Source organism: Ctenopharyngodon idella, chromosome 9 (assembly GCF_019924925.1).
Source record: "Ctenopharyngodon idella isolate HZGC_01 chromosome 9, HZGC01, whole genome shotgun sequence".
NCBI classification, from domain to species: Eukaryota; Metazoa; Chordata; class Actinopteri; order Cypriniformes; family Xenocyprididae; genus Ctenopharyngodon; species Ctenopharyngodon idella.
Genome location: NC_067228.1, coordinates 2561684 through 2587801, shown reverse-complemented (window position 1 = coordinate 2587801; position 26118 = coordinate 2561684). Strand labels below are relative to the sequence as shown.

At 34.5% G+C, this 26118-nt stretch overlaps 1 protein-coding gene across 4 annotated transcripts in view; it reads right to left on the bottom strand.

The window, feature by feature from the left end:
• The window catches only part of tanc1b (tetratricopeptide repeat, ankyrin repeat and coiled-coil containing 1b), a 179428-nt gene extending 160074 nt beyond the window's left edge, over positions 1-19354 (bottom strand). For all 4 annotated transcript variants that reach the window (XR_007931526.1, XM_051904757.1, XM_051904758.1 and 1 more), the window contains exon 1: positions 19194-19354. The gene's annotated coding sequence lies outside the window, so the exon portion shown is untranslated. The remainder of the gene's footprint in view (positions 1-19193) is intronic.
• Positions 19355-26118: the final 6764 nt, after the last annotated feature.

Genomic DNA, 26118 nt, shown 5'->3' with positions numbered 1-26118 from the left:
GATTGGTCACACATCCCAGACTGTTGTGATTGGTCGACTGCTTACAGCACGTGTCAGAAACCAAACGCCCATTATCATATCTGAATTTCAGCTCCGGATCTTTCTCAGCACTTGTATACACAGTTATACAAACATTTATGATGGCGTCAGTTTTACCGTATCAACTCCAGCGTGAGTCTGCAGTTCATGCAAGGCAGAAAACAGCATCTTCTCGACATGACGACAACACGAACCAAACTCTTCCAGTCTGAGCTACAACTAAAGTGTTTGAGGGCGAGGCAAAGTAGACGCTGTTTGCAAGCAACCAATGAAGACCACAGGCTGGCATTATGCAAATTTGTCAGGAAGTGAGACTGGAATTGCAGACAACTGGGCAGTTCAGAATCGATTCTTTCTTTTAGGAGACAATAACTTTATTTGAGGTCCAATCAACTCTTCGGTTACCAACATTCTTCAAAATATCTTCTTTTGTGTTCAACAGAAGAAAGAAACTCATACAGGTTTGGAATAACTTGAGGGTGAATAAATGATTTTTTGGATGAACTATCCCTTTAACAAATGCATTCATTTCCTTAATAGTATAGGCTACAACTTAAAAACGCATTGTTATATGTACAAAATACCATTAACTATGAATTATTATACGTATTACAATAAAGAAAATTAAAAAGTGAACAACTGTGAGTTTGTGTGGATTATATCTTCTAAACAGTCTGATAACTTCTATAAAGTGTACCCAAGACAAACTCTGATAAAAACGTGATCCGTCTCCATTTGAGTTTTTCCATCCTGGCTGTTGTTCCTGTTACAGGATAGTGAAGTGAACCTCCTAACAGACTCAAATGTGCAGCACATGCGAGCAATTACAGCAGCAAGTCTCATTCCAGACGACCTCTCTCACTCCATCCATCTCTGAAGCAGCAGCTACAAGCAAAACTGCCGCAGACAGATTCCTCAAGCTCCTAAACGGATAAGATGAGGGAACAGGAATTCTGCCACCTGGGCAATATATATGTCAAAGAAAAAGTCTTTTGACTATCATTGATATTTCTAGCTAAAAAGCTAAAAGGGTGAATTCTTTTTAAAATAAATCTAGAATCTTCTTTTTTAGCCAGAAAGCCAGTAGGTTAAGTTAAAATGCAGTAAAAATATAGTTAAAAATAATCAAGACAGTGCTTTTCATCACATGAACAAAAGGAATCGTGATTTATTTCATTATTTGCTTTCTGTCCACATGCTTTCTGTCTTCTGATTGATATTTTATACTTTTTTGCAAAAACTAAGCTTGTATTTATCATCTTGCTAAGATATAGCCGATTATTGTTAACTGATACTTATATGCATGTTATGTAATTAGTCTGCTATACTGTTATAAAGATCTCATTGATTAACATTACATTTCATCTTACTTTTTGGCTATATATTCAAGTATGAGCTCAATATTCTCCTACATCATACAAATGCTGGGTTAAAAACAACCCAAGTTGGGTTAAATATGGACAAACCCAGTGATTGGGTTGTTTTGACCCAGCAGTTGGGTTAAATGTTTTATTTTATTTAACTCAACTATTGTTTAAAAATGACTGTACTCCTTGCTTAAAATGAACCCCAAATAGGTTGGAAATTAACACGTATTAATATGTATAATAAACCAACATTTATTAATAAGTTTAATAAATAATAATTAAATAATAAATATTTATTAAATTGCTTCTTAATAAATGTTCACCTTTGATAATTATTGTTGCCTCTAGTAATTATGTGTCTGATTTTTAATTACCAACATATTTTGGGTTAATTTTAAGCCAGTCATATATTAATTTTTAAACAATAGTTGGGTTAAATAAAACTGCCCAGCACGTTGGACAAACATTTAACCCAACTGCTGGGTCAAAACAACCCAATCGTTGGGTTTGTCCATATTTAACCCAACTTTAACCCAGCATTTTGTAGAAGATGAGCCATAAAAGCCTGATATATCAAATATGATAACGAAAAACACATGTGCTAACTTTTTGTTTATACATTTTTTTATTATTATTTTGTCTAAAAAGTTCAACTGTTGTCTAAAAGTTCAACTGTTCAATAAAATGGCATAACAGGGTTAAAATATCTCAGCCACTCACACACTCACAAGTTAAGAAAGGATCATGAAACTAGTGTAACCAATAGCATTATCATCAGTCACTTACATCTACTGGTATCAGCATCGGCCACTGAAAAACCCACCCTGGTCAACCGCTGGTTCCAGACCAGATTCAAGGTCAGGAGTTTCTGACCAAGGGTCTGAAGGCTGACAGCGAGAGGTCCACATGTCCCGTCATCACTTCCCTCACATCTGATCCGACCCAGGAACGAAATTAAATCAACATGTGGCTCTCTGACTGAACAAAGACTTCGGCAGGACAATCTCAACCATGCAAGATGAAGATACCATGTCCTGAGGAACGAGGGGAAAAAATCCCAGAGCAGTTTCATGGACTATCTCCACAGGAATGACCATGTGGCAGGGCTACAGGTAGTCTGGGCTCTATAAAGCAGCTTTATCTCACACTCGTTTTAAAAGGGGACTTGCTGCTTCAATGACTTGGCTATCTGTATTATCTCAGTGGGCTTCTCAGCAGCCCTTTACACACTGAAGCAGCCACAGAGACCCTGAAGCTTACTTAAAAGCAGAGCAAAGGAAAGGAAAGCACCTTGGTTTAAAGGTGAAGTGTATTATTTTAGCACCACAGTGTTATGTTAGTATCATTAAGATATTATAGTTTTCATTAATATTTTGAATTTGAGTTTTTTGTTTGTTTGTTTTATTTTTAGTAACTTGTTTTGTTTCAGTTGTTAGGGGCTATTATGCTTTTTTGGATATTACCCTTCATGTAGTGTGTAATATAGCTGTTTGTGAATGTAAAAGATCTGCAAAGATCAAAGTGCAGGACATTGTCTCTTAAAAGAAAGAATTGATTCTGAACTGGCGAAACGAGTCGTCAGCAATTCCAGTCTTACTTCCTGTTACAAACCTACATAATCTAACAAATGTGCATAAAGCCTATGCTCTTCATTGGCTGCCCGAGAACAACATCTACTTTGCCCCGCCCTCAAACACTGTAGTTGAAGCTGAGACTGGAAGTCAAGTTCATCAAGCACTGATGAAGATCCGGAGCTGAAATTCAGATATGGTAATAGGAGTTTCATTTCCAACACACGTTGTAAGAGGTCAACCAATCACAACAGACTGGACCATCTGACCAATCAGAGCAGATGGAAACGAGGGGTTTAAAGAGACTGAATCTACAAACTAACCGTTTTCAGATCTGAAACTTCAAAGGCACAAGTCTCTGGTGTCCCCAGAATGTGTCTGTGAAGTTTCAGCTCAAAATACCCCACAGATCATTTATTATAGCTTGTCAAATTTGACCCTATTTGGGTGTGAGCAAAAACACACCGTTTTTGTGTGTGTCCCTTTAAATGCAAATGAGCTGCTGCTCCCGGCCCCCTTTCCAGAAGAGGGCGGAGCTTTAACAGCTCGCGCTTCGGTTGCTCAACAACAACAAAGCTGGAGAATCTCACGCAGACAAAATTTTAGGGTTAGTGATGTCACTGAACCAGGAAGAAGCTCGTTGTAGTTTGTTGTAATCTCCCTTTGCATTGAACTTTGAGCATCGTAACTTTGCAGATGTTGTTAATGCTCAAACATTACAAACTAACTAAAGTTAAAAAAGTGAAAACATAATCAACCACCCCTTTAAAGAAATAAAAATGACGGATAATGATTTATCAGTCAGTACTGAATATTCAGTTGTGGATGCTCATTTCTAACTATTTTTATGATTTTAGATGAAAAATAGTCTGCCATAATCTAGAACTAACTAGTTAACTAACCCTAACTAGTTAACTATAAAGTTAACTAAAGTTATAGAAAAGATTTAACTCTTTCAAGTACTCTCTCAAGTAATTAACAACTTCATCAACTATTCATCACAAAATTAAGAGTTATGCATATTATTATTATTAATGTTGTGATGCCTAAATTCACTTAAGCATCACAACATTGACTTGACAGAGACAAAAACTACTGTGCATGTTCTTTTTAAGAGAAAATAATATAGATATTTAATGCATTATTGCCCATGCATATAACATGAAAATAATTATCAGCTTATAATTTCATCCAGAAGTTTATTATCAGTGTATCTCTACAGAAAACATCACATGCTTCACTTTTAAACCGTGTATTGTGGAAGTTCAGAGGAACAACAGTGAAACAAAAGCCTTCCCCTGCATTCTGCAATCATTCTTTTATGAACACCTGCAATAAACTTGTTTCTAACTAATCCAGAATAGTTAAAGATCTCATTTCCATTATGTCACAATTCCACCCCACCTTAAAATAACACTGCACAGCTCAAAAACAGGCAGGTTGAAGTGTTGCCGGTACCATCTGCAGAGCGCAGCACAGGAAACGGACGTGGCATTGTTCTGCTGATGGCCTCTGGCTCCTTCCACTCACACACTGAACCATCAGAGCCCACATGAGCCCTGCGTGTCCTCCAGACTCTCACAATTACAGCAGGTCAATCTCAAACCGCCGCCAAGATCCACTTATTTACACACTTTTCCATTCTCTCACTCTCCAAGCAACTCTTTTCAATGAGCTATTCGACATGAGTGATTCCTCAGAGTCCGTGTCCGGCGTCATGACAACCACGAAACCAACAGAGTCGGTCCTGCTTCTGTGACGGGTCGTTCCTACTAAGATGTACATTTTCACATCCCATCATGCATGGACGTGCATATGCATTTAGATGGGTAAAATATTAAAACCATAATTTTATAAGAATTTTTTTCTTTACTGTCTCTAATCAACATGTTTCAAACAATACATGCTTTCTTTGAAACAGTGAATTTGTTCATTTTCCTCAATATCACTTGACAAAAATCATCTTAACTAATAAAAGATGTGACGAATTCTTAAAGTTACAGAGCTGAAAAAGTTCTAGATAACCGTAACGACCTGACCGAGTCTTTAGTGGAAAGAAAATGACAGACATCATTTTGTGAAATGGAGAATTTAATAGATGAAATTGCTATAATGGACAGAGACTGTGAGAACAATGGACAAGTTAATAGGGACCGTTAAATGCCCATTGACGAAAATAACCAGAACGAGATAACAGGTGATTGCAGACGGTGGGAAGAATTCTTCACCTTGAAACAGGAAATGAGCAAGAAAAAGACAATGAGCCGCTGGAGCGGGCCGTATCTCAGCTCTATAGACGGCCATGCATTCATAATGACATGAAAAGAAAAATGCAACAATGACGTTTTTAATATGAGTTTACTTCAGACCATCAAACAGCTCTGGGAAAGAGGGATGAGAAGTCTGGGTAACTGGAAAATGAAAATATTGCATCTACATTATTAATATTCACTCCCAACAAGAGAGTTAAACAAGCGATGCTATCGTTCTTCATTTAGAAAAGGCAATATTCTGCACCTTTGGTGCATATTATTGCTCCACTTTTAAGATTGCAATTAATAATACTAATACCAGACCGATGCAAGTTTAGTATAATTGTAGAATAGGATCCACGTGCTTGATAAAATAAAATAAAATAAAAATTAAATTAAATAAAAAATTAAATTAAATTAAATTACTTTTTTTTTTAAATTAAATTAAATTAAATTAAATTAAATTAAGAGTCATCTGTTTGCTCTTGAAGCAGTACTTGAATAAAATAAAAATAAAATAAAAAATTAAATTAAATTAAATTAAAAAATAATTTTTTTTAAAAATTTAATTAAATTAAGAGTCATCTGTTTGCTCTTGAAGCAATACTTGAATAAAATTTAAAAAAAAAAAATTAAATTAAATTAAATTAAATTAAATTAAGAGTCATCTGTTTGCTCTTGAAGCAGTACTTCGGTAAAATAAAATAAAATAAAATAAAATAAATTAAGAGTCATCTGTTTATTCTTGAAGCAGTACTTGAATAAAATAAAAAATATATATTAAATTAAATTAAATTAAATTAAGAGTCATCTGTTTGCTCTTGAAGCAGTACTTCGGTAAAATAAAATAAAATAAAATAAAATAAATTAAGAGTCATCTGTTTACTCTTGAAGCAGTACTTGAATAAAATAAAAATATATATATTAAACTAAATTAAATTAAATTAAATTAAGAGTCATCTGTTTGCTCTTGAAGCAGTACTTGAATAAAATAAAATTAAATTAAATTAAATTAAATTAAATTAAATTAAATTAAATTTAAAAAAATTAATAAAATTAAGAGTCATCTGTTTGCTCTTGAAGCAGTACTTCGGTAAAATAAAATAAAATAAAATAAAATTAAATTAAATAAAATTAATTAAGAGTCATCTGTTTACTCTTGAAGCAGTACTTGAATAAAATAAAAAATATATATTAAATTAAATTAAATTAAATTAAATTAAGAGTCATCTGTTTATTCTTGAAGCAGTACTTGAATAAAATTAAATTAAATTAAATTAAATAAAAAAAAAATTAATAAAATTAAGAGTCATCTGTTTGCTCTTGAAGCAGTACTTCGGTAAAATAAAATAAAATAAAATAAAATAAAATTAATTAAGAGTCATCTGTTTACTCTTGAAGCAGTACTTGAATAAAATAAAAAATATATATTAAATTAAATTAAATTAAATTAAATTAAGAGTCATCTGTTTGCTCTTGAAGCAGTACTTGAATAAAATAAAATAAAATTAAATTAAATTAAATTAAATAAATAAAAAAATTTAATAAAATTAAGAGTCATCTGTTTGCTCTTGAAGCAGTACTTCGGTAAAATAAAATAAAATAAAATAAAATAAGATAAGATAAGATAAGATAAGATAAGATAAGATAAGATAAGATAAGATAAGATAAGATAAGATAAAATAAAATAAAATAAAATAAAATAAAATAAAAAATTAAATTAATTAAGAGTCATCTGTTTACTCTTGAAGCAGTACTTGAATAAAATAAAAAATATATATTAAATTAAATTAAATTAAATTAAATTAAAATTAAATTAAATTAAATTAAGAGTCATCTGTTTGCTCTTGAAGCAGTACTTCGGTAAAATAAAATAAAATAAAATAAAATTAATTAAGAGTCATCTGTTTACTCTTGAAGCAGTACTTGAATAAAATAAAAAATATATATTAAATTAAATTAAATTAAATTAAATTAAATAAAGAGTCATCTTTTTGCTCTTGAAGCAGTACTTGATCTGTAAACACTTGAACTCCACTCAACCTTCTGTGGAAAGTCATAAAGTTTCCCTTCCCAACTGACAGGAATGATCACAGGTCTAAACAGAGCACAGACAACTCAGAAACAGGCGGTTTTCAACACCCCAAGTTAAGTGACTCACTCGCCTCTTCAGGGCAGAAAATGAAGTCATGCTGACGCTGGTAAGTTTAGATTTGACTGAGACAGAGTAACTCTCCCTGACCTACAATAACATCCCCTCTACTTAGATACATATGAGAAGAGATAAAGGGGTTGGGAATCAAAAATCAATTCCAATTCTGAAATTGGATACTTAAGGTCAGGAATCGGATACCTATTATATTACAGTTTATTAGTTCGTTGTTCTTTAGGCTGCTGATTTCTGTTCATGGTATTCAGCTGCAACAGAATGTTTTGCAAAAAAACACAGAATAAATATGTTTGATATCTAAAAGATTGACACTTTTTTACCATATTAGAATCAAAACTGGGAATCGATAAGAATCAGAATCGGTAAGAAGAATCAGAATGACTAAAATTCAAGCGATGCCCAACCCTAGAAGAGACACACTCTATGAGTCAACTATAAACAGCATGTTAATTCGGCTCTGCTTCTGTTCCAGAGGACAAGCACGGCATATTTTAGGTTTAAGGCACCCGAGGGCCCACTATTTTTGGTTATGTTTTGAAGACAATAAACAGAATTGACAGTAAAGCTTTCTGAGCATATCTCCCACAAAAAGAGACCTGAAACCTATGGAAGCTTGTTTCCACCATTAAATTAAAAAAAATAAAAAAGGTAATTGAATTGTGAGTTATAAAGTCAGAATTGTGAGATATAAACTTTATAAAGATATAAACGAGTTTTTATCTCACAATTCTGACTTTATAACTCGCAATTGTGAATTTATAATCACACAATTATCACTTTATATCATGTAATTCTGACTTTTTTTCTCAGAATTGCAAGATATAAATTCACAATTGCAAGTTATAAAGTCAGAATTGTGAGATATAAACTTTACGTTTCTGACTTTTTCTCAGATTTGTGAGTTGTGCGAATAGTCTCGCAATTCTAACTTCATATAACGCAATTCTGACTTTATATCATGCAATTCTGACTTTTTTTCTCAGAATTGTGAGAAAAATCTGCAATTAACTTTTTTATTTTTTATTTCATGGCGGAGACTTTTTAAACCTGGGAAATATTTTTCTCTGTATTTCTTATTATTTACTTGTAATCTAAATAAGATAGAGAAAGTCAACATGTAAAATTTCTTTATGAAAACTTACAGCAATATTCTTTTGAATATATAATTAGTTTGATTCATTTCTGTGAATCTGTTCAAACTGTCAATTTTTATGAATCGATATAATTCACTGATTCAATACTCAATGTATTTTAATAATATTTTCTTATGTTTTAGAAAGAAATATACAGGCAGTTATTGCTATTTGTTTCTTTATGCATTTATTGGTGAATGTAAATGATTAAATATTGTTTCAGGGAAATCCAAAAATATTCTATCTACATTGTATCTATTATATAAAATCTATTGAATATTGCCAAAAGGCTTTCACTACATAAAGTTGAAGACGTCGATATATCTGGAATTACTTTCAACCAGACTTCCACATTTGAACTCATTTGATTTGCAAGAACTCAAAATAAAAAAGTTAATTAACTAAATATTTGTTAATTGCTATCAAAATGTATGGGTTAACTAACTCAGTACTTCAAGTTAGGAGCAATTAACATTAACTACAAACTCAAAACTTGATAGTTCTGCTTACTTAAATTTGGGAACATTATAACTCAAAAAATTTGATGTAACCGATTACCTCCGATTTTTTGAGTTAGCCCAACTTATTTGGGTTTACAGTGTACCGTGAGAATATATATGCATTAAACTTATATCCTGTATGGACAGTATCGCTAATGATTTACAGTAATACTGTTTATGATTTATAGGAACTCCGTCACATTAATCACCTGAACTATTGATAACAGAGGAAGAAGAAAGTGTGAGAAAAATCAGATACTCTTCCCTAAACAAAGTTGAGACTTGTTTTCACTGAAAGTTCACAGTTGCGCCTGAGGCTGTGGAAACTAAATCAACCTGACAAGACAGCATTCATTCACTTCAATATACACACACTATAGAAAGACAAAACGCTTCTTCCTTCCTTCACTGGAATTCAATCCATATAGACTCCACCTTACATTAATGCATCATAATCATTATCAAGAGAAGAATCAAGACAACATAGCTATAGGAAAAGATTCTGGAATAAGAGAATCAATCATCATGACTTAAGGCCTTCAAACAGATCAGCTACAGAGATGTAGGTTACTGTTATCTGACTGAAGTAAAATATTAACTTACCCAGTAGAAAGTCTGCTGGCAATCTCTAACTTAAGCACGGCAGATACTGTCACTTATTTCAGAGCAAAGCTGGGTCATATAGCTTAAAAAATAAAGGTATATATCTCAATATTTTTCAGGATATTATTGACAATATTCTATATATCACCAGGAACTATCATGATTACATTTTATTTTGATTAACTTAATACTACTGCCAGCAAAATTATTGTAAATATATAGCATAAATGCATAAATGTACCAAAAATCCGCTGTCAGTGAAGGAAAGTAAAGCTGAGTGTCATAAATGTGAGAATTCCCCCACATTCCTCATCGGAATTCCATGAGGCTGAAGTGCAAATGAGTGAATGTGAAAGGATGACATGAACGGCTCCTCCGCTGATAAACACATCACAGGTGATCAGCTACGACAGCCAACAGATAAGACTATGGGAACTTTCTAGCAGGTCAAGAGCAGAGGATAAACTGTGCAAACAGGTAGGCATTGAGACTCAAAAGAAGAGTAACTAACACCTGTGAATCTGAAATGAAGAATGAGGCTGTTTTACATCAAAAATCTTTGCTTAAAAAGCTCTCTAAGTCAAAAATCATGGACATCTAAGCATTATATCATAATAGATCTAAGCAAATGTATTATGACAGATGTTGAAAAACAGACGTTCTCTTTTGTGAATAAAGAATAACATGACTGACATCTAAAACAAGAAAAACTGGCCTATTCATAACACTTTGCTTTTGTGAGTTCTGTGTTATATAACCTTCACAAAGTAAATTCACAAAGCAATTATAAAATGAAACATTTTACCAATACAGCGAATTCAGACTCAAACTTTTGTCCATTATCTTTTTTTTTTTTTACTGACAAAACTTATCAAGACTACACTTGCCTCAAAGAACATGAAAAACAGGCTTATGACTTCAGGTGAAATTAATGGAAAGTTATAATATTTATGAAATTGTCTAACCAATAATAACAATATACAATGGAAGCTTGTTTCTGCCACTGAATAAAAAATAAAAAAGGTAATTGCGACGTTATCTTACAATACTGACTTTTTTCTCGCAATTGCATGTTATAAAGTGAGAATTGCATGATATAAAGTGAGAATTGCGCGATAAGTCAGAATTGCGAGATATAAAATCAGAATTGCGAAATATAAAGTCAGAATTGCGAGATATAAAGTCAGAATTGCAAGTTATAAAGTCAGAATTGCGAGATATAAAGTCAGAATTGCGAGATATAAAATCAGAATTGCGAGATATAAAGTCAGAATTGCGAGATATAAAGTCAGAATTGCAAGTTATAAAGTCAGAATTGCGAGATATAAAGTCAGAATTGCGAGATATAAAGTCAGAATTGCGAGATATAAAATCAGAATTGCGCGATATAAAGTCAGAATTGCAAGTTATAAAGTCAGAATTGTGAGATATAAAGTCAGAATTGCGAGATATAAAGTCAGAATTGCGAGATATAAAATCAGAATTGCGCGATATAAAGTCAGAATTGCAAGTTATAAAGTCAGAATTGCGAGATATAAAGTCAGAATTGCGTGTTATAAACTTACAATTACGAGCTATAAAGTCCAATTCTGAGGGGAAAAAAAGACTGACTTTTTTCTCAGAATTGCGAGTATATATATCTCACAATTCTGACTTTATGTCACGCAATTGTGAGTTTAACCCAGCAACTGAGTTGTTTTAACCTGGCAGTTGGGTTAAATGTTTGCCCAACCTGCTGGGTAGTTTTATTTAACTCAACTATTGTTTAAAAATTACTGTATTGCTTGCATAAAATGAACCCAAAGTATGTTGGAAATGAACATTTATTAATAAGTTTAATGAATAATAATTAAACAATAAACATTTATTAAATTACTTATTAATAATAAATGTTCACCTTTTGATTATTACTGTTGCTTCTAGTAATTGTGTCTGATTTTTAATTTCCAACCTATTTGAGGTTCATTTTAAGCCAGACATATAGTCATTTTTAAACAATAGTTGAGTTAAATAAAACTGCCCAGCAGGTTGGTCAAACATTTAACGCAACCACTGGGTTAAAACAACACAATTACTGGGTTTGTCCATTTTCAACCCAGCATTTTTAGAGTGTACATTTGCCGGAATGCAGAAAAAAGTGTTTATGTGATTCAATTTTGGTGGTTACTGAATGAAAAAATAGGAGAATAATAAAACAATATCAATCAATACATTTCAAAAATTAAGTTTCTGAGACAAAAGATGATGGTGGTGCAAGAGGGTTTGGTTAAGAGATCCCCAAACTGGTCAGAAGACTATTCAGACCACCACCAAGTGTGCCAAACCTTCCAAATACTTCTACAGGATGCAATAGACACAGAGGAAAAGCAGAGGAAACAGAATAATAAACAAAAAATGCCTACAAAAACAATAGGGGTTGGACTCTACATTTGGCACTTAGCGATGACAGAAAAGAAAAGTACAGTGGCAAAAATAGGGAGGAACTCAACACAGTGGCAACAAGGGAAAAAAAATCTCACTCTTATGTTTTCTCTGAGCCGTCATGGCAGTGCTCTACATTTCACAGACCGGTACAGTTTATTCTGCACATTCCCACATAGCGAGCTCACCGCATGTCCAAAAACGACAGCTCAACCAAAACACACACAGTCCTGTGGTCCAGTATAAGTCACCTAACTGCTGCAAAGGAGTCTGTAATTCTAAGAGTAACAGACCTCTGACTAGACTTCAAAAGTCTGGTTACACACTGACTGCACAATGTAGCTCTTGGTCAAGAACTGCCCACTTAGACAGGATGAGACTGACATGTCAAATGACCAATCAGTGGTCATTCTGTTTCTAGAAGCCATATGCGGTGGGTTTATCTTAAATAAATACCATACACTAAAAACGCTGGGCTAAAAACAACCAAAGTTGGGTTGAAAATTGACAAACCCAGCGAATGGGTTGTTTTAACCCAGAGGTTGGGTTAAATGTTTGCCCATCCAGCTGGGTAGTTTTATTTAACTCAACTATTAAAAATGACTGTATTTCTTTCTTAAAATGAACCCAATGTTGGAAATTAACATTTATTAATATGTTTAATGAATAATAATTAACAAATAAACATTTATTAGACTGCTTGTTAACAAATGTTCACCTTTTGATTATTATTGTTGCTTCTAGTGATTATGTGTCTGATTTTTAATTTCCAACCTATTTTGGGTTCATTTTAAGCCAGACATATAGTCATTTTTAAAAGACATTTGAGTTAAATAAAACTTTATCCCATTTTTAACCCAATTGGGTTGCTTTTAACCCAGCATTTTTTAGTGTAGAAGACTTGTTTGAGTTAACAACTTTATTTTTTACATTTCTTTTTTTTTTTTTTCCTGTATAAATGTCTTTTCTTTTTTTTTTTCAACAACTAGCATACCTCATGTTATTGTGAATGTATTTGGATACTAGATTTACACATTTTAGAGAGCACAGAAGACTGAAAGACTTTCTTGGCTGTTGTCATTGCTCTCATCTAATTGCACAAGCACAAGATGATTGATGATCTCATGTGCAACTTGATATTTTTTCATTATTTATTTTTCCATATTATTTAAAAACTAAGGTGCATTTTTATGTGGATGTCACAATTGAGATACAGAGATTGCAATTTTCAGAGAGTTCGATTAAATGTTCATGTTATATTTTGGTTGCATTTGTAAGTTAACAAAAATGTAACTGGATGTGTAAAATAGGCACAAAATCTTGATATATTGATCGCAGATCCCTGAATCTAATCGTATGGCATGTTTTGAAGTATCAGCAAATATTGCATCGCTGGCTAAAAGAATCAACGTCAAATCATATTGTGATGAAACATCCGATTTACACCCCTTAATAGTAAAAGAATTCATATAAAGTCATGGCTGTCTTAACACCAAAAAAAATTTGATCAAAAACATCCAAAATTAATAAGTACTTATTATTTACCAGACATAACAGTTTGTGAATGTCCAGTTTACCTGCTAAAACTAAACTTGCACACACTTCACCTTTAACCTTAAAGGGGTGGTTGATTATGACTTCACTTTTTTAACTTTAGTTAGTGTGTAATGTTGCTGTTTGAGCATAAACAACATCTGCAAAGTTACGACGCTCAAAGTTCAATGCAAAGGGAGATATTTTCTTTTACAGAAATCGCTTTTTAAGGACTACAACAAGATTCTTCCTGGGTTGGTGACATCACTAACCCTAAAATTTACATAAACCCCGCCCACGAGAACACACAACAAAGGGAGTGAGGCCATGTTGGGCTGCTTTAGAGAAGAGGAAGAGTTGTTGTAGTAGAGTGTTGTTGTCATGCCGTCATTTTACGCCGGACTGCTTCACAAATGAAAGTCAATTCAACACTGGATTTGCACTAAAGATAAACATGACGGCACATGCTAGTCGATGAGTTGAATCAACTCCACAGCAACTACATAAATTTATCCACTAACCATTCAGAAACATCTAAAAGTTGTAACTTCTTCCTGAGTCTCTCCATCAGTGTCGACTCCGGTTTGAACAATGTAAGGCTGAACACCGTTACTGACAATCCTCATTTTGGCTGCGTGAGATTCTCCAGCTTTGTTGTTGTTGAGCAACTGAAGCATGAGCTGTTAAAGCTCCGCCCTCTTCTGGAAAGGGGGCAGGGAGCAGCAGCTCATTTGCATTTAAAGTAGGGATGCACCGATCCGCCTTTTTCGCTTACGATACCGATTCCGATACCTGAGATTCAGTATCGGCCGATACCGATCCAATATTCAAGTAATAATAAAAAAAGTGCTAAAATACCTAATAAACTGTATGCCTCACTGTGTGGAAGAAACTGGGATCATTCTTTTGTGCAAGGTATCAGGCTTGACTTAAACATTACTTTCCTAACTTTGTAAAACAAAATAACAAACAGACACAAATGTAGTGAATTATTTATTAAATAACTGTGCATCAGTGCAACAACTGTAAATAAACCAATAGCTTCACTAGCTTGGTAGACATTCAAAATAAAGCTGACTCCTTCATCCATGACTCATGGCTTACTCATGACATAAACTAAATATATTTATATAGGCTATACTATAAAATTAAAAGACATTTCTTTTAAATTTATAGCGGAGTTTTTTTTAATGAGGCAGCAGCATATGATAGATAGGACAGAACAAAAAAGCTATTAACAATCTTTCATTGTGCAAAAGTATTACAATACGAACGGCTCCCATACAGAGCGGCACAAAGCGCTTATGCGCATCCCGTGTGCAGAATGATGCGCTTGAAGCCACAGCGCGCAGCGGCAGCGCTCCGCATTGAAAAGTTCAAAGCACAAAGCGAAGATATATTGATGCGTATAGAGTACCTCAGGGATGACGTGTTTTTGTAGGCAAAACCCGGAAGCGAATTAGCATTTCAGCATTCCATCGCCCTGAAGTCAATGGGTTTTTGCTAAATCACCTGAAATAAGGTCTGTGGTTAACAAAGCCTCTAAATATTTTCACGTTTTGATGTATGACATAAAACACACCAGTTATAACCCGCTTGTGATTTTTTTAAACCTTTATTGTGTCTTAAAAACGGCGGTTGCTAACAAATTGCTAAAAGGGACTTTACACGTCATCATGACAAACAGGACATTTGGACAGCATTTCTCATGAAAAAGTGGATAAGTATTCATACACAGCGCAGATCATAATCAGCGAGCATGTTTTTGAATAAAGTTGTTTTTTAAATAAAGTTTGAGGAAGCTTGGTGGTGGTGACGTTGATCCACGACCATGGTGTGCTGTAGTCCGTTTATAGCCTACTGTTAGCTTTTTATATCTGACGACTTTATTTAGGCTTCAAAATGTATAAATGTTGTGTTAACTTGTAAAGATTATCTTGATAGACAAAACGTGTAAGTGTCATAACCCTTTGTTAAACACAGAGCTTATTTTTTGCGATTTTCCAAAAGTGTATGGGAAAAATGCATAGGCTTTCGATCGAGGGAACCTGTGCGCCGATAACTTCCGGGTTGGCCTACAAAAACACGTCATCCCTGAGGTACTCTATTGTATTACCGGTACCGTGAAGTATAATAATAGAAACATTGATTCATCTTGGAGAGAGTTTCATTGTGTTGACTGTCGTAACCGAACGCGACACGCAGTCTGAATGCTGAATGGGGAATGACTGACAGCCGCAGCAGAGGGAGGCATTTACTTGAACTTTAATTTAACGACTTAAATATTTATCTGTACTTCAAATTAAACTATGGAATGGCTTCAGAACATTTGGAATATAGTGCCTTTTGTGGGGCTTAACAATAACACAGAATAGTACACGCACAATATTGGATTTGGATCGGTCCCATCCGGCCGATACCCGATCCGGCAAAAATGGCAGTGTCGGAGCCGATACTCGATCTGAGTATCGGATCGGTGCATCCCTAATTTAAAGGGACACACAGAAAAATGGTGTGTTTTTGCTCACACCCAAATAGGGGCAAATTTGACAAGCTATAATAAATGATCTGTGGGGTATTTTGAGCTGAAACTTCACAGACACATTCTGGGTACACCAGAGACTTATGTTACATCTTGTGAAAGGGGCATAATAGGTCCCCTTTAATAATAACTCATAACTAGTAAGATATAATCGTTAGAATCATTTAGAACCACAATCAAGATAAAGAGAATTTGTGCTCGGAAATACAGAGCATTTAAAACATTTCGACCTCCCACAAAGCACTAGAATTAGTTTATTATTTCCAGACTGACAGCATCTGAGCGCCCTGCTGAAACAGACACACAACACAGCTTTTGTTTGGCCGTAACACAACCCTCTCGCTGGCCACTAGCACAATGTTATTAAATGAGCGTTTCCCTGCAGGCCACCAGAGTCACCCCAAGCACCATAAAAACGTCCCATCATGATCTACAGCCCGACAACCAGTCGCTGATGTGGATGGAGCCAGTCAGGGCAATTAAGAAATCTCGCTTTCATTCCAGTTGGCACCGCAGCACCATTAGCACTGCGTGACAGAGAAAAAAACTCATTTTCCAACATTTGTTTTAAGCTTCAAAGTGCATTTGTGCCTGGCAGCTTTATTTAACAAAGCCAAAGAGAGATAGAAGGATGACTTTTGAACCTAAATCTCTACAGGTGTGTCATTATGTGAGTCACACAAACTCCGAATCATTCCATTGGATAATCTAGCGAACACGTGGCTACTTCAGCAAAGCAGATGTGCAGCATAATGGACATATTGTGAAGATATGGATTCAAGACATCCAGGACTAGAGGTCTTTTCATGCCCCTCTGTATCCGCTACATGTGTTTACATATGGCACCAGCACCTGTTATTTGCCAGCTGGCTATGAACCATGAGACGGAGGTTCCCACACTTTTTTTGACCAATGACTTTCCGTGACTTTTACAGTCGTTTGTGATTAGCAGAGAAGAATCACTGTACAGAGATTGCATTTATAAAGAGACAAGAGCTGAGCATAACTATGTATAATATAGACTCCTTTTTGAGAGTTTCAAATCACAAAATCACAATTTTAAAATGTCCTGGTTTTCCATGACCGTGGGAAGCCTGTATAGTAAATCCATGGTAAACTTTCCTAAGGGTAGGAAAAGGAGTGTCCTCTGTCAACAGCACACATCCAACCCTCATGACTCAGCTGCATAGAGGAGAAGAGGGCATTAAAACTCCATCAAAATCACTGATGACGACTCCAGGGATTTTGGTTTCTTTATGAACCTAGTTTAAACTACCGTGAGTTGTGAGCCATTTTGAAATTTTAAGGCATTACTATTAGTAATAATGCTAATAAATGTCATGCATAATGCAAAAAAACCTGTAATAGGTGTCATATTAATTGCAAATAAAAGTAGTTTCTTTTTCCTGTCGATTTTAGGCCAAAATGTGACCTGGACATGATAATTAAAAGGCACAATATGTAAGATTTTTGGATTAAAATATCCAAACACCACTAGAAACAATGTTATTTTGTTGACTTGTGTACTTACATTATCCCAGATGTTTCCAACAATGTTTAAATCCAGAGAAATAGCCTAAGCAATTTTAACTAGGACACGGACTGTGTCTGTGCGTCACCTATCAATGACATCACACCCGCATTACCCTCAATTTCCGGTTTTATTTAGTAAAAACCATGGAAACACCAAAGACACTTTAATATATGTTTTATTAGACAACGGAACAACTGTTCGTATACACTTATAGACAGAAAACTAATCATTGTTATATATCTCAACACGTTTAGTCTTATTGTTTGAATCTCGTTTTCTTGATTATATTAATATGATATTTAACTATCGATCTAGCTTACTGCAGCGTGCAACAAGTGTCTCATAGCGGCCGCCGAGCAAATATGATAAAACAGCACTGCTTTACCCCACATACGCTTGACCGCAAGAAGCAAAAGTGGCGACTGCGGCATAATAAAAGTCCCGCTGCTCACCAGCCGTCTGTCGCGCTCATCTCTCATTAGCAATCGCTCCAGCGGCCTCGTTTCTGCTCTGCTTCATACTACAGTAACGTTAATAATCTCATCCATTATCATGATTTCCGCACAAATCCCGTCGGATTCTTTTCCCCTGGTTGTAAGGTGAAGACAACATCTCCCATGATTCCGTGCTCAATCTCGGCGTCATCAAGCTACGCCTTTGTTTTGAATAGGCGACCTCTAGAGGCGAAAACTTACATATTGTACCTTTAAGTACACTAAAAGGCACTCTATAAACAAAATATATTATTATTAAATACACTACTAGTCAAAACCTACTTATTTGTGGATGTTTTTTTCTAATAATGAATTAGAATAATAATAAAGTCATCAAAACTATGAAATAACAGCACTTCAACAATTCTTGATGTTTTTCTTATCCATCCTATCTGGTCTATTTTTATTCGCTATTGTTTTGTAGGCTAAATTAGTGTAAAACATTTATATTTGTCTGCATAACTATTTTCAAGCATTTAAACAGAAACATTTTGATAAAAAGATAGTGGAAACCGATTTCAGTCAAGTGTCAATTCATCTGTCAACCGTTGGAATAACGTAAATCATATGGAAGGGAGTCTGAGAGGGGTAACGTTAGCCTAAATATAATCAAACTATGTGGAAAACCACATTATAAATCCATGGAGAGATTCAACTCTTAAAAAAAATATAATAAAGCTTCCCACTACAATCCAGATATCAGAAAGTGAATCTCTGCGACACACAAATTCGTGAATCCCCATTATAAGAGCAGATGATCCCAGCAGGACACGCCAATAATCCAACTCCATGTGTAAAAGAGGTTTCAGCCTACATTTAAACAGTTCATAAACCACATCCACACACTGGTATCCCATGACAGAGAACCAGACAAGCCTCGGCATATTCCCGTTTAATCTGAGGTCGGGAATCGCGAACGAAACAAATTATCAAACTCCAACTTAACTCACGAGCTTTTGAAAAACATGTGGGAACACTTTAAACACTTCATTTATATCCACCGGCCAGCTCTGAAGATGAAAATGCTACATTACCTGATTTATGTCATGAATTATCCGTCAGGGAAAAGTTTTGAGGACGCCGCTTCTCTCTCACAGACAGTGTGGAAGCGCGCGCGGCTCCTCCCTCCCTCCGCGCGCTTGCACTGAGGTCATCACGACGTCTACGCCAAAGTATGTTTACTATCAAGTGGGCTTCTCTCAGTGAGTGAGGTGTCTTGAGTGTTGAGATGACAAAACTGGACCTCCACAGATCATGAATAGGAAGACAATGTCATAGGCCTACTAGGGTTCTCACTTTTCACCGCGGTGAATAAATCTAATTTATAATTTATTTATTTTTTAGTAATTAGAATGTAATTTATAATAAACTTTGATTACAAAAAAAAAACATTTCCACAGTAACTGCTCTGTAAAAAATAATAATAATAATAATAAAGCTCATTAAACCATGTTAGCATTTCGTGACAACATGCCCCAATAGCGGGCATTATAATAAAACTGTTATAGGGGTAAGTTGTCACAATGGGAGCATGCCATCAATCAAGACTGTCATAAGCTTTTTTTTTAAGCACATATTAAACAGAAAACAATGAAGCCCCAACATTTATCCATTTGTTTGGGCTCTTAGAGCCCCCAGCTATTTGTTTAAAAGCAATAAGTCTAGTAATTTCAAAGTAAACCTCTTATTTTCCCAGTTCCTCATACCTATAAAACCCTTTAGGCTGATATTATTGAGGTTTTACATCACAAAGTAATGATGCACTTTACAGAAATGTGACTAGTATCAATGAGATTCAGTAAATATTACATTTTCAGTTATGAAAATTGCATTTTGTTGATTAAAAAACTTTTATGTTAAGGCTAACTAACAGATAAAACTTCCCCAGGTGATTAATCACAGTACATTAAGACAATGTTTTGTCTTACAAGTTTTCTGAACTTTTATGTTTCTATAAATGTTAGTCTATATAATCCAGGTAAAAGTTATAAACCCTTCAGAATACAGGAATTAAACTGTAAAGTTTGGTGTAAGGGTTACTGATGTGGAGATTTCTGGAAAAATATCATAAATATGTGTATATACTTTACATATATGTATTGAAATTGAAATCTACAGATGTAAATTGATAAAGTGCAATAAAATAAACACTTAAAAATGTGTATTTTGGATGTTTTCTTTCCATTAGTCTGAAAGAGTTATGGAAGCAAAATGCATGAAATACAATGGATTTGCCTGTAGTGTCTTGCTTTTAGTCTGGTTTTTGAGCTATTAAAACAGCTGTGGGTTCTCTCAGTCCTCAAACCTGAGGTTTAAACAACTTTACTGAACTTTATGGAGAAAGTCAGGTGCAGGTTGTAGCCTAAAGCACCACAGGAGGCAGCAGATTACAGTGAATTTGATCACAATGCAAAGCGGAGGATTCATTTAATCTGAAAAAAAGAACAACATTAAACTTTGTGTTTTGGAAAATGTTAAGTCAGCCTGAAATGAACCCAGCAGAACCATATGAAAGGCCGTTTCTCTCCGGAGAGATTAACCGCAGGAAAGATGCTTGTGTAGAGAATTCCTTTGACATGTTTAACTGCTGTTCCAGAGGTTACGGCTGGCAGTAGATGTGAATGCGATGAAGTCTTTAATGCAGTTTGACCTTTGCAGTTCCGAATGGAGGCATTTTACCGGGATCCTGTGGGGATACACTCATGTGGTGAGTCTAAAATAGACCCAGATCTCCACAGCAGCTGTCCTGCAGATGTTTGTAATAATGAGAGGTAGTAATTACAATTCAAAGTGAACTGGATATGCTCTTAGCCCGAGTGTGTGTGATGTTCATTTAATTTTTGGGTGCTAACTGAATGCTGACACCACATGGTACAGAGAGGTATTGCACACATTATGTTGCAGTGCAAAACCTGTGAATTATCTTTTAACCCAGCAGTTGGGTTAAATGTTTACCCAACATACTGGGTAGTTTTATTTAACCCAACTATTGTTTAAAAATTACTATATGACTGGCTTAAAATGAACCCAAAAATAGGTTGGAAATTAAAAATCAGACACAAAATAACTAGAGCCAACCATAATAATCAAAGTGAACATTTATTAATAAGCAATTTAATAAATGTTTATTGTTTAATTATTATTTATTAAACTTATTATAATAAATGTTAATTTATTAAACATAGGCCTACTAATAAATGTTAATTTCCAACATACTTTGGGTTCATTTTAAGCAATAAATAGTCATTTTTAAACAATACTTGAGTCAAATAAAACTACCCAGCAAGTTGAGCAAAAATTTAACACAAACGCTGGGTTAAAACAACCCAATCGCTGGGTTTGTCCATTTTCAAACCAACTTGGGTTGTTTTTAACCCAGAATTTTTTAGAGTGTGTACACACACACACACACACACATATATATATATATATATATATATATATTATTACAGTTGTGTTTTTATACTGACTCTGACATTGGACATCAAATAAGTGCCAACGAGATTCACTTTGAGTAATTCTAACACACCATTCAGTGTGTATGTGATAATCCCGCTGTAATCTACAACTGAGCCGACAACACAGACACACACACACACACACACACACACACACACACACACCTGTTGAGAGTTGTCACTGCAGCAGCCGTCCAGCGTCTCTTGTGTCTGAGAATGTGAATCCATCATTATAGCCGGTCATCAGCTGCTGACGGAGATGATTTGTGATGTGGTTGCGTTCCCACATGAAGGCTTCTCCTAACAAACGCAGCTTGTGTAATGCATAACGTTAAAGAGGCACACATCTAAGAGCTCTGAAAGATGTTCAACATATGGTTAGATCACACTGCTCTGAGATCACATGAAAAGGCCCATGAAATCTAAACGACAGTTCTGTGGCTTTTAGTCCATGTCTATTAGCTTTGATGTCTTCTGAATCTACATGCTTGCATCATCAAAAGTAGAAAATATTGGTGTAAAATAAAAGCCCAAACTTTTTGTTTTAATAGGAAATACATTGTTTGCAATCGCATATTCTTACTGCAGGATGTGTACAGTGCACAAATGAATTTGAAGTAATATTCAGCATATCTTTCTTGACTCATTATTTTATTAGACTGACAAATGTTAATGGGACCTATAATGCCCCTTTTCACAAGATGTAATATAAGTCTCTGGTGTCTCCAGAATGTGTCTGTGAAGTTTCAGCTCAAAATACCCCACAGATCATTTATTATAGCTTGTCAAATTTGACCCTATTTGGGTGTGAGCAAAAACACGCTGTTTTTGTGTGTGTCCCTTTAAATGCGAATGAGCTGCTGCTCCCAGCCCCCTTTCCAGAAGAAGGCGGAGCTTTAACAGCTCACGCTTTGGTTACTCAACAACAACAAAGCTGGAGAATCTCACGCAGCCAAAATGAGGATTGTCAGTAACGGTGTTCAGCCTTACATTGTTCAAACCGGAGTCGACACTGATGGAGAGACTCAGGAAGAAGTTACAACTTTTAGAATGAAACTGGAAATTTCTGAATGGTTAGTGGATACATTTATGTAGTTGCTGTGGAGTCGATTTAACTCATCGACTAGCATGTGCCGTCATGTTAATCTTTTGTCCAGCGTTGAATTGACCCTCATTTGTGAAGCACTCTACTACAACAACTCTTCCTCTTCTCTAAAGCAGCCCAACATGGCCTCACCCCCTTTGTTGTGTGTTCTCGGGGGCGGGGTTTATGTAAATTTTAGGGTTTGTGATGTGACCAACCCGGGAAGAAGCTCATTGTAGTCCCTACCAGCCGTTTGTTGTAGTCCTTAAACAGAGAATTCTTAAAAAGAAAATATCTCCCTTTGCATTGAACTTTGAGTGTCGTAACTTTGCAGATGTTGTTTATGATCAAACAGCAACATTACACACTAACTAAAGTTAAAAAAGTGAAATCATAGTCAACCACCCCTTTAATGTTATGTTTCATTTCAGACAGATAATCAAGTATGCTTCATAAGTACAGGTTTCCTGCAGTAGCTGGATTTGCATATTGGAAAATGTAATTTGAACTCAGCATAGGGTAACCTGGGTAATTTATTTGGATATAAAAAGTTGAAACAAATGTAATTTTGTCAGAGAGCGGCTCACAAGGGACAATGAGATTGAAATACGCTTCATAAAAATACATGAATGCAAAACAGCCTGTGATGTGAAATATATCAGGCAATAGAATCACCTGCCCTGTGAGATGGAATAAGGGATTCATTTGTGGGGTATTTGTAAGCCTCACGCCAGGCGATGCCTTTAATCCATGTGCATGATGGGAATGTGTGTGTGCGCGTCTCTAATCCGCATACAGGTAAACCTGGATCCTTTGCATTACTCCTGATATCGATTTAACCAGCCTAAATCTCTATTAGCTCAAATCAAGAAGGGGAGGAGGCATATAAGGGGAACAAAGTTGACAAAGAACAAGTAAAGAAAAAGAGACAAACCTCACAAAAATTTATATTTAATTTATATTCATTTTTATTTCATGTTTTGCATTAAGAGAAAATATAGCCAATTTTTGACCATTAATATTTACACTACCAGTCAAACATTTGGAATAATTTTTTTTTTTTTAATGTTTTTGAATGTCTCTTATATTCACCAAGGTTGCATTTATTTAACAAATACAGTAAAAACAGTAATATTGTGAAATATTATTACAATTCAAACAACAGTTCTTTCTGGTTCTCGAATCTGATTGGCTGAGAGCCGTGTGATATTCTAGTGATAACAGCACTCCTACCTTTTCACTGTTTGTATCACTCCATATCATGGCGGCCGAGCAAATCCACTGTATTTTTTTTACAAATACTATACTTGTTGAACCATGAACTGTAGTTTTAAGAGTTTTTTTTAGGTAAGAATGTAGTTGTTTAGACCTGAAATATGTGACTCATATTTAATCATAGCGCCTATTTTACTATTTGTTTAGACATTTTCAGAGATGTGAGCTCCAGGCCGTCAGCGGCCGTTCAGTGCTCGAGTACCCGCCGAGAACAGCTGCATCTCGGACAGTGCTTCAGGGATTTGCCGCTGGCGCTTATAGTGGTTAAACATGATAATATTAAGACTATTTAACTTGCATCCTGAAGAGCTCTGCTTTTGTATGTTTGACTGAATTGTACAATTGTGTTTATTTCCTATTGTCATTTATAACGGCTATTGTTGTTAATTTAAATATTGTTGTTCAAAAATATTATTTTATATAAATAATATGTTGTATTTGGTATTGAGAAAGGGTCCATTAGTGCGTAATATGGATTGAGTGAAAGTTACATTAATACGCCGTAAGATGGTGGCAAACTTTACGAGTGAATGAGTCAGTCGTAAGAGACTTTTAATTTGAAAGGGACTTTTGTAAACAAAGGAAGTTGTTTTAGTGCTGTTATGGGAAATTCCCTTAACTGTAAAAAGAACAAATACAAAGATCGCTTTCCTTGGCGGACACTGAAATGGATTTTTATAATGGATATAATATTATGGACATCAACCTGAAGAATGAATGTTATATCAGACACAGGTAATGCTCGCTCAGGCTCTCTCTCTCTCTCTCTCTCATTCTGTACAAAATACAATGAGTTTCAATGGAGGGACTCAACATTCCTTTGTTACTAGTTGTAAAGTGACGTTTTATTGGTCAAACTGTCAACTTGAGATTTGAATCCATGGTGGAAGGAAGTAGTTCTGCACAAAAGAGGGTTTTAAAGACACTCCATTGTTATTTCTTATTTATTTACACACTCGTGCCGTTGAACTGTTGTATAAATGCAATATCACACATGCAGTCATGCAATATGGCTGTATATCAGCACGCTGTGATTACCTACGGCCGAATCACAGTCATGCTGATATACAGCCATATCGCATGGCTACTCATGTGATATTGCTCATATTTTATATATATATATACACATACACACACACACACACATACATACACACACACTACCAGTCAAAAGTTTGGAAACATTACTATTTTTAATGTTTTTGAATGAAGTCTCTTATGCTCATTAAGGCTGCATTTATTTCATAATAAATACAGAAAAAACAATAATATTGTGAAATATTATTACAATTTAAAATTATGGTTTTCTATTTTAATATACTTTAAATATAGTTTAATTCTGTGATGCAAAGCTGAATTGTCAGCATCATTACTCCAGTCTTCAGTGTCACATGACCCTTCAGAAATCATTGTAATATGCTGATTTATTATAAATGTTGTAAACTTTTTCAGGATTCTTTGATGAATAATAAAAAAAAAAAAAAAACAGCATTTATTTAAAATAGAAATCTTTTGTAACAATATACACTACCGTTCAAAAGTTTGGGGTCAGTAATTTTTCTTTTTTTTTAAAGAAATTAATACTTTTATTCAGCACGGATGTGTTAAATTGATAAAAAGTGATAGTAAAGATTTATATTGTTAGAAAAGATTTATATTTTGAATAAATGCTGTTCTTTTTAACCTTTTATTCATCAATGAATCCTGAAAAAAGTATCACAGGTTCCAAAAAAATATTAAGCAACACAACTGTTTTCAACATTGATAATAAATCAGCATATTAGAATGATTTCTGAAGGATCATGTGACACTGAAGACTGGAGTAATGATGCTGACAATTCAGCTTTGCAACACAGAAATAAATTATATTTTAAAGTATATTACAATAGAAAACCATAATTTTAAATTGTAATAATATTTCACAATATTGTTTTTTCTGTATTTATTATGAAATAAATGCAGCCTTAATGAGCATAAGAGACTTCGTTCAAAAACATAGTAATGTTTCCAGAAAAAAATGTGGCAATTAACATCTGATTACCGTAATGCATTTGTATTTTTGTATTATTTGAATTAAAAAAAATAAATGTTGCAATGCATAAAACTCATAGGCACCATTTATATTGGCTTCCAAACTAAATT